This window comes from Eumetopias jubatus, unplaced genomic scaffold (genome assembly GCF_037043125.1).
Source record: "Eumetopias jubatus isolate StellerSeaLion01/CBP00866 unplaced genomic scaffold, mEumJub1_p1.0 scaffold_9, whole genome shotgun sequence".
NCBI lineage: Eukaryota > Metazoa > Chordata > Mammalia > Carnivora > Otariidae > Eumetopias > Eumetopias jubatus.
Genome location: NW_028274815.1, coordinates 50,224,745 through 50,239,458, shown reverse-complemented (window position 1 = coordinate 50,239,458; position 14,714 = coordinate 50,224,745).

Genomic DNA, 14,714 nt, shown 5'->3' with positions numbered 1-14,714 from the left:
AGGGCGCCGGCGGCCAGAGGCGAGGAGGCTGGAAGAGAGGGAGTAAGCCTTAGGAGGGTGGTCTCCCCCGCGCGTGAGGAAACTGAGTTCCCCAGGAAACTCGCGCCCATAATGGAGGGGCGAGGGGATCCCAGTGGCTTGACCTCCCAGAGGGGGCTGGCCTGCTCTGGTACCTGCGGGAGGGCCTGTACATGTACGACAATGAGAAAGAATGAGAATTCTTTAAGGGGGGAAAAAGCATTCATTATACTTATAATACTTCCAACCTATATTCCAACTAGACATAACCCAAGTGCCCATCACCAGTAGACTGGATGAATTGTGATATGTCCGTAGTGGAATTTTATCCAGCAATAAGGAAAGGAAGCACTGGGACATGCAACAACATGGATGAATCCATTCAATATTACGCTGCATAAAAGAAGCCAGAGCAGAGTGCACACTGTAGGATTCCATACATACGGAGTTCAAGAACAGACTAAATTGATCATGACATAAGTCAGAATAGAGGTTACCCCCTGGAGACTATAAACTGAGAAGGGACAGGAGGGAACCTTTTGTGATGCTGAAAATGTTCTAGATCTTGATCCGAGTGGTGGTTATACATGTGAATACATATGTAAACAATCAAGCGATATATGTAAGGCTAGTGTACCATATGTATTTGGCTGTATGTATCTTACATCTGAAAAAAATCCTTAAAGGAAGATGCTTACTTCCATGTCATGCAAACCATACCCATCAGACAGACTGGACTGTTGGTACCATGTTGCAGTGACTAAATTGTCACCTCACCAGATGATACCCGTGTGCGTGTCACTGTTTATTCCTGTCCTGCTTCTGTACCTTCCCATCACTGCCACTCTAGGCAGGTAGGTCCTTTTTTAGAGTCCTTTGCTAGGTCGATCTCCAGTAAGCGCCCTGCCCCTTTGTTCCAAGGGCCACCATATTTGTCCTCTTCAGGCCCCTTCTAGCACAAACTACCACCCTTCCTGACATCCTACCCCCAGTCACCCTCAACTTCCACTGCCCCTCCTCCCTCATCTCTGGCTTCTGGTCACACCTCCTCTGCCTCGTGGAATCTCTACCCCATTCATCCCTACCCTCCTCCTCCTAACTGCCAGCCACCCTCCGCTGTCACGGTGCTCCTCTGGGTCACAGACCACCTGCTTATCAATCCAGTTGTCATCAAGACTCTTCACCCAGTTGGTCCCTTGGCTGATACTACTGACCACTCCATCTTCCCAGGCTGCCATGAAGCCGCCTGTTTGGGTTCTCCAACCTCGTCTTCCTACTGCCTTCTGAATCTTCCCGATGAGAGGTCCACCCTGACACCCTCTTTGCGTCTGCCCTCTCCCTGGCAGTCTGGTTTGCTCCCACATGTTCACTCCCAGCTTTAAGCCATTGACTCTCAGCTCTGCCTCACCATCCTGACCTGCTCTGGAGTTTCCTTTGCCTTCAGGCATTTCCACGTGGAGGTATGGGTGACTGTTCCCTTTACCAGCCCAGCACCCAGTCCTTCTCCTGGTAAAATCACTCTGCTTTGACCTTGGAGAACCATTCTTCCTTCCCCACTTTCTCAGTCCACATGGCCTGAGTGGGGGTTGATGGTCCACCCCGGCTCTAGGGGTAAGAAAGTGATACAGACCTGACCAAACAGAGTCCTGGGATGGGCAGAGATCACCCAAGTTGAGTCCGTGAGGCATTCCTCCCTCCAGGACTTCTCTGAACCACTGGGGAAAAGCATCCTCTTTGGGCTCAGGTTCTAAGCTAATGGGGCAGGCTAGAGCTGCAAGTGCTATCTTTGCCTCTTTGGGGAGGAACCTCCTGGGAATGAAGCCAATGCAGAGAAGCAGAACTGATATGGAGACAGAGATTTCTCACAGACACTGTTTGAGATCCTGGTCTAGTGCGTGAACCAATCCATTCTCTTCATTGCTTAAGCCATTTGGAGTTGGGTCTGTGGTACCTGCACTAGAAAAAAGTCCTAACCCAGAAATTAGAATAAGAAATGGACTTTTTTAAAAGGAATAGACCCTAAGGAGGAATAAGCTAAACTAGGAGGGGAAGTAAGATGGTACCACCTCCCCCCTCAGAAGTTGGTGAGCCCTGCTACCCAGCAGCAAAGCAGCCGATGAAACTCTCCCCCGGTCTCTGGAGCTCAGATGATGTTCCTACCTGGAACTTTAGGGGGCCTGTAGAAAAATGTCACCATGTTGGGGTGTGGCGTCCCCCATGGCCTCAGTAAGGCCCAACAAGAAAGAGACACACTCCGGCTGAAAGGGGCACCTCTGAAAGCAGAGAGGAAGAAAATGCTGCTTTGCTTAGAGAGGCGCTTTCTGCCTGAGGCCAGTAATCCAATATGGCTGAGAGATAATTAAGAGCCAGTTCTCTGCTTCCAGCTAAAGTCAGCTCAAGCAAAGACAGGGAGGCTGGAAACACAGAGAGAGACAAACCTGGGCCTTGACAGGCTCTTGACTCCTCAGGCCCTTCAAGAACCCCTCCTGCTGTGCCCTCCCAGCTCGACAGAAGCAACCATTGCTTTCACCAAAACAGCCTTCCACTGCCTTCCACTGGGGTGCAGCTTGAGTGGGAGGGGGCAATGAACTCTGCCTCCCACCCTAGACGAAGGGTTTGCATTGCCCTGCGGCAGAAGCCTAGCCAGAAGCAACAGAACCATGGGCTCCTGGGATGGGCAGAGCACCAAGGGCTGCTGCTAAGAGACAACCCCTGCTCCCCCCCGCCCCCCCCCCCAGCCCCGAACACTGTCACCAGGGACTTGATTCAAGAATTACAACTTCCAATGAGGTCTCTAGTTTGGTTAATGGCTCTGGGGATAACTGAACGTAAATTGACTGAAAGCTTCCTAATGATTAAGGGGATCGTATTGCCAGAAAAACCCACAAACCTGGAAAACAAAGGCCAGGGATTACTCAGGATTACTCATTACTCCTAATGTTCCCCACCCCTTAAACCTGCACCAGTGGGAGGTGAGCCCCCAATGCCCCTTTTCTGCATGGCACAGAGCATGAAGGACAAGGGAGGCTCTTGGAAATGGCAGAACCAAAGCAGCCAGAAACAGGAGTCAGGGAACCCCGTCCTCACCAACTAGTCAAGCATGTGGACCACATATGGGTCTGTGACCACTGACTGTTTCTCCTCATCTCCCCTCTTCACCTGGGAGGGTTTTGTACGTTCAGCTATCCGATCTTTCCTCCATCATAGTGTGGCCATAAGCTGAAAGACCATGAGGGGCTAGCTCAGTACCCTCCCAAAGAGACAGCCCATCACCAAGATCTTGAATTGGGGCTGGACGTGCTAAGTGGATGAGAAGTTGGAACATCTCCTTCGGGAGATGGGACAAGTGTATTTTAAGTTTTGTGAGGGACAGTTGTGTTATGATAAACAGAAGCACTTTAAAAATTGTACAAGCAGCAGGATCTGTGTAGATCTTGTTCAGGGGTGGGATGCAGTAGACATTTATTCATTTTTGCTGTTCAGCTCCAGTCCCCCTTTGTGGCTAGACCCGGTTTTCCTTTGGAGAACTATTCCCCCCACTTTGGGTTGGGCTCGGAGGGGAGTGCCTATAACCTCAGCCTGTTCATCAGTCACAGCGATCACTCATCCTGGGCACATTTCCCACTCGAGGCCGGTACAGCCCCTCCAGGACCTGTGCCCAGCTGGTAGAATGTGAGCCTGGAGCGGCTCGTGGCCATTTCTGTCCTCCTTGGGCAAGAAGAACACAAAGACTCCTGATGACCTCTCTTGAACATCCAGATCCAGATGTGCCTGAAACTTCAATCCAGGACTTGTCACTTGTGAGAGGCAGCAAATTCTTTTTGTAGCCCAAATCGTTTGACTTGGTTGCCAGTCACCAGTAATGCAACTCTAGACTAACACAATGACCGCCGGTGTCAAAAAGCAAATCTTGGACTCGCCCTCACCCACTCCCTCCCCAGGATCCATCCCTGTTTTCCTTCAACGGTGCCACTGTCCTCCCAGTCACACCACACCACTGGCCATCCGGACTTCGCTCTCCGCTCACCAGCAAGGCCTGTTGACTTTTTTCTTCAGCGGTTCTCCTCTCCTGCTCTGTGCTCTTCCTCACACCCAGAGAGCTGGCCCGGGCTTCAGCTCGGGGCCCTCTTCTGTCCCCTATTAGGCACCAGACTCCTCTGTCTACAGACCACTCCTGCTCCTGCTCTTTCAGTGGCTCCCAGCATCTCCCAACTGCAGCCCAACTCAGCCTCACCTTTGGCCTCACTGGACTCTTGCCAAGTTGAGAGTAAAACGTGTCCTGGCTGTTTTACTGGCCTTTCTCTGATTACTATAGCTGGATATATTTTTTACACATTTAGCAGTCGTTTACATTTCTTTGGTGACTTTGCCTATGCACTATTTTGCTCACTTTTATATTGAACATTCATATTTTCTGAGTGACTTTCAAAGGCTTTTCCTAATATCGATCCCTTGTCATTTATATGCTACAAATGGTGTTCTCCAGTGTGTTGATTGGCTTATTTACAGTCTTTACTGGTACAATAAAGCTGATAGTTTGCTTCAGTAAAAATCTTTAGGATTTCTGATTTTGTTATCATGCTTAGTAAGTCCAGCCCTACCTGAAGACTATATAAACAGTTATATATGTTTTCTTTTTGTACCTTGCGATTACCTTTTTTTAAAAGTCTAGAACAATTTTTTAAATTAAGGGCCTTAAACAAATAACCATAACACCATAAAGTGACAGTGACTTGGTAGCATGCAAATACTTCAAGCTGTATGGTTTCCTTTTATACGGTGGAGTTTTAAAATCCAAAAATTTTTGGTATGCATGGTGAGACAAGGATTTAAAAAAACACAACTTTTTGTTATGGACATTTTCACACATATTCAGAAATACAATATGATGCTAAACTCCTATGTACCCATGATCCAACTTCAGCAGTGACCAACTTACGACAATTCTGTTTCATCTGTACACCTGACCCCCTGCCTTGCACTTCCCCCACCCCCACCACTGGATAATTTCAAGCAAATCCAAAATTTTGTATTATTTTACCCAAAAAGTACTTTAGTACCTATAAGAAAGGACTTAAATTTCTTTTTAAAAAAATACTTAGTCACTATTTTAACATCACCATCATTTAGGTATATTAAAACCAAAAAGTAGCCTCAAGAGGTAAATCCAGAAGACAGTTCTCTGAAAAGACCAACAAAATAAATTCTGGCAAATCTGTTCAAAGTGCAAAAAAAAAAGAAAGAAAACAAATACATAACACTATGAATGAGAAAAGGGATACAACCACTCACAGAGATTTTTTTTTTTAATTACTAAAATGCGACCAGGTACAACTCTTGGCCCAAATTTTTGAAAATCTGGATGAACTGAATATTTTTCTAGGAAAATATGAATTATCAAAATTGACTCAAGAAGAAAGGGAAAACCTGAATAGATTAATAACTATAGATAAAATTGAAGAAGTTGGCAAAGTAACCAGAGATGTTATAAATAGAATTCAGCTCACACACACATAACTGTTCAGGAACTGTTCTGTAACGTACGGTCAGCCTGGTATCAGGGCACCTGTGTGTACCTACCCATTCCAACTAAGTGCTGGTCCCTTCTGTGGGGGCACTTTCAGGGCATCAGAACTGGCCAGCCTTTCCCCTCCACATAATACTTTTGAAGCATCTTTTTCCTGCCCAGCACCCTGCTAGCCAGGCTCTGAGAAAGGGGAAAGTCTGTGTGTGGATGTGCAAGGTAGAAGAAGGAAGGGGCTTCTCAGGTCCAGGTGGCTCTTCACCTGAAGCCAGCCTGCCCCACAGTTTCCCTCCATAGGCTGGAGCAGAGGAATGACTATGATTCATTCTTAGGAATATTTTTGCCTAGATGTATACACTTACTCAGCATGAGCATAAGCTTTGCTCGAATGCAGGCAAGAAGGTGATAGAGGGAGGGGGAGGCAGAAGAGGAAGAAAAAGAAAAATAGAAGTGTTGCCTGTTCAAATTCGATCACAGTCCTGTATTATTAGTATCATGATAAAACAGTTGGTGATTTTCCTTTGCATTCTAGTCTCCCCAAATCAGCAACCTCTAAGACCAGCCCTAAGACCAGCTTCCTTTTTCAGCCAGGACCTTCCCTCTTCTGAAATGCCTATCTCATGTCTCCTTTCTTCTAAGTCCAGCTGAAGGTTTTCATTGGGTAGAAGGATTCTCCAGGCTGAACCAGAGGTATTGACTTTTTTTTTTTTTTTAAGGTTTTCAGGTCTGTGAGTCTCATCTCCTCAAACAAGGCCAACCATCTCAAGATGTGTGTCTTCTCTGGCTCCTGTCTACTGTCACATTCTCATGGACTCTGCCAGAAACACAGAGAATCTTGCGCTTTCATGGCTTCCACTACCACATAGGCCCTGAGAATTCCTGCAGTGGACATTCGTATTTTTATCTGCTCGGCAAGCCTTCTTCACCTTCCAGTGATACAACATCTCATTCTTTCTCTGGTAAGCTGCCCCTCTCCACTCCCTGTTTCTGACAGGGCTGCATGACCCAAGCCTGGCCAGTCCTGGCGCCCCCATCTCTTTGGCCACAATGAATGACCCCAGAAGGGACACATTCCTCAAGCTGAGCCAACAGAGAATGTAAGTGAAAGATTGAGGAGTCTCTTGTTCCTCTGGGATCCCATGCTAGGATGATGAAGCTGTCTATGGCTTTGTGTACCCTCCACCTACCACATGGAGAAAGCCCATGTGTGGTGGGGGAAAAATTATGGCAATAGAGTGAAGCTGAGCCAAGAGCTGGAAAGAGTCCTCACCACATTTTTGAGAACCCAAGTATGGTCATGTCCCCAACCCACTCATCCCCCTTCTTTCCAATTATTTAAGTTGGTATACATCCCTTTTTGCAGGAAGTAATTTGAATGGGATTTCTGTCCCTTGTGAGCAAAAGTCCTAACATTCTCGCAAATTGGTATTTCTAGCCTAGAATTCTCCCGAGCTTTACTAAAGCATGAATTCATTCATGTTACATTTATTGAGTCCCTGCTCTGTGCCATGAACTGTATCAGGTGCCATGCTGGGTATGTTGAGGACACGCAGACCAACAAGATCCAGATCTTGCCTTCAAACAGCTTGTGGTCTCCCGGGACAGACTGAGGTATTAGATGATACAGTCATGAAATTAATGCTATGTAAGAACATGGGATTCGACACTCAGCTTGAGGAATTGCGGGACTGGGGAGCCCCCAGAGGTGGTAGCATCTAGGATGACTCTGGAAGAGCAAAGTAGAGTCAGGGGAGGACGTGTAATTATGAGGTTGGGGGAGGGGAAGAAAGGAGAGTATCATGATAAAACAGTTGGTGATTTTCTGAGCATGGAGAACAGGATCCACAAGGACAAAAAAGCATGCCCCCCTCTGGGAACTAAAACATAAGCTCTGTCCCAGTCACTGCTACTTTCCCAGCATTTCCAACACTGTGTGGCATGGGGTAGCTGCTCAGGTAAGTGTTTGCGGAATGAAGGAACTGCCAGGACTTAATCAGAGGTACAACTGAGAGAACAGCCTACCGAGGGTCAAGGTCAGGAAGAAGGCTGTTGGAAGTAGAAACTGTTAGCCAAGGCAGTGGGAGCTCAATGAGGAGAAGAATGGATATGGGAGCAGCATAGGAAGGGGAGTCGAGAAGGCGTGGTGACAGAATGATTGTGGCTGGTATTAAGTGGAGTGAGGATCAAACTCAGGTTTGGGTTTTGAGCATCTAAGTAGATGGGGCTGTGGTTCAGTTAGGAGGAAAAGTGAAGCAAGGCAAGTTTGGGGGAGAGATCAATTTGGTTGTAGATTCCATGAGTTTGAGGTTCCAGTGGGCCCTGGAAGTAGAGACAGTCAGTACATAGTTTGTGACACGGAGCCAAAAATACAGTTTTGGCACCTTAAGCATAAAAGTGGATGAGTAGGATCAGGGAGAGGGTGCAGAGAAAGGAGAGCAGCGGAGAGGTGAATCCTCAGAGAGGTGGAGGAAGGAGAAAGAACCAAGAAGTTCCTAAGAACCAGCAGAAGCAATGGCAATTGTGGCGGGAAACCTTTGGGAAGAGGGGATGTCAAGGAGGGAAGGAGTGGGCCGTAGCGTAAACAACAGGAGTTGACAACACAAGTCAGAGAAGAGGAGCAAAGAGTCCACTGGGGACTTCAGGGAGCCCCGCTTTGATGAGCCTGGCCGATGGGGTTGAGGGGAGAGTGAGGCAGAGACAGTGAGTGGACACAGGAAGCTCAACTGTGAAGTGGGAAGAGGCAGTGTGAGAGATTCCAAAAGGAGCGTTCAAGATGAGAGACACCTGAACACATTTAAATGCTGCTTAGAGATAACCTAATTCTAATCTATACCGTCACTTCCACTAGCTCGAGGCACACATAACCCAATGCCTTAGACCTGACATTTAGAGCAATTCTTTTTTTTTTTTTCTTTTTTAAGTGCTCCTAACAAGCAGCCTGTAGAGAGGGAGAGGATGAAAAGGTTGATATTTTAATGTAGGTGGCTCAGAGCTTAATATGGCTAATAATGAACTCACAATACCACGATATTCACCTTCAAGACTGCTTCTTTCTCCTGTTTCCCATCTTAACCAACATCTTCATTATCTACTCTGCACCTTGGATGCAACCCCCCAAGGCATCTCTGAATTCTCAAAGTCCCCCTCAGACCTCATCAATCACTACTTTTTGTAATATTGCCTTCTAAATATTTGATTCTATTGCCTCTAGTCCCTACCCCAGACCATAATTACCCCCTTCTATCTGGTCTGCTGACATTATTGCTAACTGTAGTCTCTAACTCCGCCAGCTTTCAATTCTCATGTTTTCTGCAAATACAGATCCAGTCTTACCACTCTTCTTCTCAAATAAATCTCTGAGGGCAGGCCATTTTCTGGGAGGTAAAGTCCACCGTGCTTTGACTGCCCCCAAGGTGGGCCAGGACCCAACCACCACTCAGCCTTGCCAGCCTAGCGTTTGCATCTGCTTCCCATGTGCATCCTTAATGGGCGCTGTGGGGCTTAGCTTCCCCGAGAAGTGCCATGTGCTGTCACACTCTTAAGTCTTGGCTCATGCTGGTCCCTCTTACTGGGATTCCTTTCTCCGAACTGTGAATTCTGCAGGCCCAGCTCAAATGCTAGCCATTCCATGAAGCCTTCTTCTACTCCCTCCTTCAGCTCAAATCACATCCCAGCATGAATCACTCCTTATCACAGCTCTTCACATATGGTAACAGGTGTCACATGCTGGATGGTCATGGACCTGTTTGCACATCAGATCCCACCCTATGCAGACACTGGAGGGCAAGGACAATGTAAATGATTCACCTTCACACCTTCCTCCCACACAGAAGACATCAGTATATCATTCTTAGAGGAATCACACTGAATAATGGATGAACTGATTGATTTCATGTAGCCAAAGTGATTTCTACCACTCATTGTCATGGAACTGGATGAATCTGGTTATAATTAAGTCAATCTAAGAATCACCTGGAATAACAAGTGCTTCCCTGGCTCTGCTTACTTCCCACCCACTGGGAAGTAAGAACCTGCTGTGTCTTCTTGACTCTGTCACTCTAGCAGAGCTCCACAGTTTAGGGCTTCTCTGCTTCATTCTAGTTTATCCAACCAGCAGAAAGATGTCAAACAGGGGCACCTGGGTGGCTCAGTCGGTTACGACTTGATTTTGGCACAGGTCATGATGTCAGGGTCGTGAGACCAAGCCCCTCTATGGGCTCCACTCAGCGGGGAGTCTGCTTGAGATTCTCTCCCTCTCCCTCTGCTGCTCCCCCTGCTTGTGTGTGCTCGCTCTCTTCTCTCACAAATAAATAAAATCTTAAAAAAAAAAAAAAGATGTCAAACACAAGGGTCATGCCAGCCACTGGAGACACAAAGATGAATAAGGCAGTCACACCCTCAAGATGCTTACAGTCTAATAATCTGAACAGTGAACATTTACCTACTAATTATTCTGGTCAGATACCACGTTTCTCGTTTAATCCTCAGTGCTGCCACGTAGGTGGTATTGTCTCTATTTTAGAAGGAGGAAAGTGAGGCTCAGAGTGGCCAAATCACTTGCCCAAGGCCAGGAAGTGACTGTAACAGACTGTTGCTTTGATGGCGTCCCTGGAACCATGCCTCCCAGGATTCTTGCCCTTATGGGGTCCCCTCCCATACTGACTCAGAGCTTGGCCGTGTGACTTGTTTTGGCCAATGGGACATTAGCAAGCCTGATGCAGGCAGAGGCTTGATAAGCAATTGTACCAGAGGGCTTGTCCTCTTGGAATACTTCCATTTGGGATTCAGCTGCCATATAAAAAACAGGCTAAATTACTGACTGATTAGATGCCACATGTAGAGAGACCCTGGAGGTTGAAAGGCCATCCTGACGTTCCCTTTCAGCCAGTCCCTCAACTGAATGCTGCTGAGAGGTGCCGTGTGAGCCCACAGCCACAGCCACAGTCATGGCCAACCCACAGACCATGAAAAATAATACATCACTGTTGTCTTAAGCCCCTAAATTCTGGGGTGGTTTGTTACACACCAGTGAATGAGTGGATAGGCTAGGATTTGAACCAAGTACTACCTGACTGACTTCAAAACCCATGCTCTCAGTCTTAACATATGTTCCTTCTGATTGGGAGTAGAATGTCACACCGACTCTACTCTCTGGCCCACAGTAGCGCTCAATAAATACTTGTTGAATGAATGAATGAAGGTAGTGGTGGGCTTCCAGAGAGGCAGGAAAAGTCCAGGGAACTCAAAGGCAGGATGGTAATTACCTTTCAACAACCATAACCCCCTTCCAGCCACAAATATTCCAAAAACAAAAATATGCTAGGCATCCCTAAATCTAGAAACAAGTGTGTGGATATCACAAAACTTCCTCTCTGTCTCTCTGTCTCTTTCTCTATTAAATTCAGGTCAGGCAAAATTGAGAAGTTAGCAGAGTTTGGTTTTTGATGGTCATTCTCCCTGCCTCTCAGGTCCTCCTCTACCTCTCACTTGGCCTTCTGGGACCAACAGCTCTTTCTCCCTCTTTGCATAAAAAACCACATGCAGGAAAGAAGCAGAGAAGGTGGAACTTACAGAAATGGGGTAGAAAGATTTGGTTGTTAATAGATGGCTTTACAGGCAAAAGAAATGAAGCTCTAAGCTTGGTGCTTTCAGGAGACATCTGCCAGCAGGTGGAGGAGGTGTTCTAAGGATAGGGAGACAGCTGGAAGTGTCCCTGTGGATGGAGAATAAAGGAATGCCCCCTGACTCTCTAAATCCCTCCAAATCCCCCAAGAAGGAGGGGCTTCTGGCTCTCCGCACCTGGGGTTGTGGCCACATGTGTACCTCCCAGAGCAGTCACTATAGCCTATAGCTTATAGTGAAGACCCTACAGGGGTCAGTGCATCCAGTTCCCTGCTTCCTGGCAGCCCTGACTGCCTTTTCTGTTCTAAGCTCCCCTTCACTCTTGTGCTCCTGCAAACGCGCACACACCTCCCAAGGTCACACACACATGGCTCCAGCACCTGGATCCCACACCCAGAAAACCATCTGGGCCCCTCCTCACCGCACATTCAACCTAAGGAGAGAGCAGGCCCCACTCCTACTCACAGGCACACCATGGCAAGTGCACACAGGCGCCGTGTCACACACCCATGCAAAGCAATGCAGTGAGGAGCACACATCCAGACCACTGTGGACAGTCACCAACGGAGGCACTGGGAGATGAGGAGAGAGAAACATGCGTGCACACACATGCACACCTCCTGATCGTCCAGACTATCACACGTGCACACCGGCACGCACACAGACACCCAAAGCCTCCCACCCTCAGACTCCCGCACAGGTGCCCAGCCAGGCCTCAACACCAAGCCCCTCCCCCACCCCTTTTCAGAAGCAGGTGGAGAGGGCTGGGTTTTAGGGCTCTCCCCTTCCTCCTCCCTCCCTCTGGCCCTGCTCTCTAAGGTCCAGAGTCCCAGGGGGGTCTGGAGCCCGCCCCCGCCCTCCAACCTGGCTCGGGGAGCGACTGGCGAGAAGAGGGGGATGGGAAGCCTGGTCTCCAAAACGTTCTGATTTTAATTCCTTAAATTAACCCCTTCCTTGCCTCTGGCCTGGCCTGCCCAGAATCCCTCCCGGTCCGGCAGCGTCGTGGGCCTCCCGAGGGCTGTGGGGGAGAAGCAAGAGGAGGAGGCAGCGGCTGGGGTCCTCCCTGCCTTCTCTCTCCAGGAGCGGTCCCGCAGCGCGCCCATGACTCTGCCCTTACCTCCTCCACCCCGCGGCGAGGCCAGGCCCCGCAGCCCTCGGCTGGGGGTGCACAGGCAGCCCCCGCGTGCCGGGTCCAGATGCAGGGCCGCCCTGGGGCCTCGGATCTCGTTCCCCTCCGCAGCCTCGGGTGGCCGCCGCGGCTTGCGCCCCCGCCTCCCTCTCGGGGCGGGGGCGGCCGAGCCTCCCAGCCAGTCGCAGCGGGAGGGGCACACAAACCGGGTGGGGGAAGGATGGAGGAGGAGGAGGAGGGAGGAGGAGGGGGCTCGCGGCCCGAGGAAAGGAAGAGAAGGGGGAGGGAGGCAGCGAGGAGGTGGGGCGGAGCCGGCCCCTCCTTCGGGGCGGGCTCTCCTGCGAGCTGGGGAGCGGCAGATGCCGCCAGAAGCGGCTGCGCCGGGACCCCACGTTTTCCGCTGAAGGTGGCTTCGATGGGGGAGGGGTCCGCGGCGCCGTCCTGGGGGTGCAGGGACCGCTGGGCCGCACTCCTCCTGGGTCCGGGTCTTCCAGACTCCCGGCACCGCCCAGTGCACTCTCCCTGCCCCAGGCACCTCTTCTGCCCACCTTTAATTCAAATCTCTCAGCCCTAGCCCTACCACCCCGACTGGGCCTGCTTCCACTCAGGGCAGATCCCGGGGGCGTTGCGGGGGGGCGCTTCTGTGGGTCAGGAAGAGGGCGGGGGCGCTGCACTGCTCCTGGGATATGCGCCACGGTCACTAAACAGCCTCATGGGCCGCGCCCTAGGTTGTGCACTCAGCGACCTGGATCCAGCCAGATGCTTGGTCTCCGCCAAGACTGCTTGAGTCAATACCCTCTGGGCATCCCTAGGGAACCAGGAAAGCTGAGAGTGGTTGCTTTGCCAGGACTCAATTTTGCCCTTGAGGATACCATCGAGGAGAACTTGTCCCCATCACAAATCCCATCCCGGACCTAGAGCGGGAGAAAAGAGGCAGAGAGACAGTGGCCTGTGGCTTTGGTTCCTTCCCACCCCCACCCCCCACCACACCCCGACTCCCACCTCCCAACCCCCCTACCCTGCCTTGAACTTGGTTAGGAGAGAAGCCCAGCTCCCTATGACTTGAGCATCTAGAGGGCTAGAGGGCCCTTGGCTTAAGGCCTATCTAGCCACTGAAGCAGGAACAATCTAGCTGTCCTAGGCTTGGAGGAAGTTCACAGGGCTGCAGTGGGGCCTGAGAAATCAGATATGGCCTTAGGGCTATCAAGCCCAGGGCTGCGCTGGGCTTTGGAGGAGGAAAAGGGGAGATGGAATTTCAGGCTGTGGATAGTACTTGGGCAAAGGCACAGAGATGAGCTCCCGCAAGGCCTGAGCACCAAGGCTATGAGGGGCAGTCTGGCTGCCACAGCACAGAAATCCAACATAACCCGAGGATTCTCCAATAAATGAGGCTGACAGGGACTTTTCTTGACCCCATCCTTCTCCTACTAATACAAAGGCATTGAACATTTACTATCAGGAAAGATAATTTGTAGACTTGTCTGGTGGCTTTGGGGGACAGGCAAATTTAATAAGGACTGAGGCGGGCACCTGGGTGGCTCAGTTGGTTAAGTGACTGCCTTTAGCTCAGATCATGATCCCGGGGTCCTGGGATCGAGTCCCACATCAGGCTCCCCCTGCTCTGCGGGGAGCCTGCTTCTCCCTCTGCCTCTGCCTGCCACTCCCCCTGCTTGTGCTCTCTCTCTGTCAAATAAATAAATAAAATCTTAAAAAAAAAAAAATAAGGACTGAGGCAAAATAAGCCAGTCAGGTCAAACTACCCTTCTCCCAACATCTTCTCTTCTGTCCCTGAGCTCCTGAATTTTTTTCCTCCTCCGGAAAGTCTTCTTTGATTGAGCAAGTGAGAAATCAATTCCTCTAAGACCTAAATGATAACAGCTTCTATTAGCCAAGTGCCAAGCATCATACTAATCATTTAATGTATATCATTCAGTTGTCCTAATAAATCTATCAAGTAATATTATGATTATTCCTACTTTGCAGATGAGGAAGCTAAAGTTCAGAGCCCAGTGAATGGCACAGTCAGGATGTGAACTCAAGTCAATGAACTCCGAAGTCTGCACTTAAACACAGTGCCCTCCTGCAGCCCCTTTGCTGTATTAAGCCTACTGAACCCTCACAGATTCTCCAAATCCACCTGCTTTTGCAGAGAACCAAAAATGTCCATATATTGTCTGGATTCTACCTTTGTTCAGATGATGTTTGTCTGTCCTCACTCTGTGCTTCCTATGAATATGCAAAAACAACCCAGGGCATGCCTGTGTGTGTGTGTGTGTGTATGTATGTATGTGCTTTTGTGCATACGTGTATGCATGCAGGTACATAGCTGTGCATGCGCACATGTGTGCGTGTGTGTGAGCCCATGCATAGGTGAATGCATGCGTGTACACATGTGGGCATACAGTGTGCATGTGTGAATGT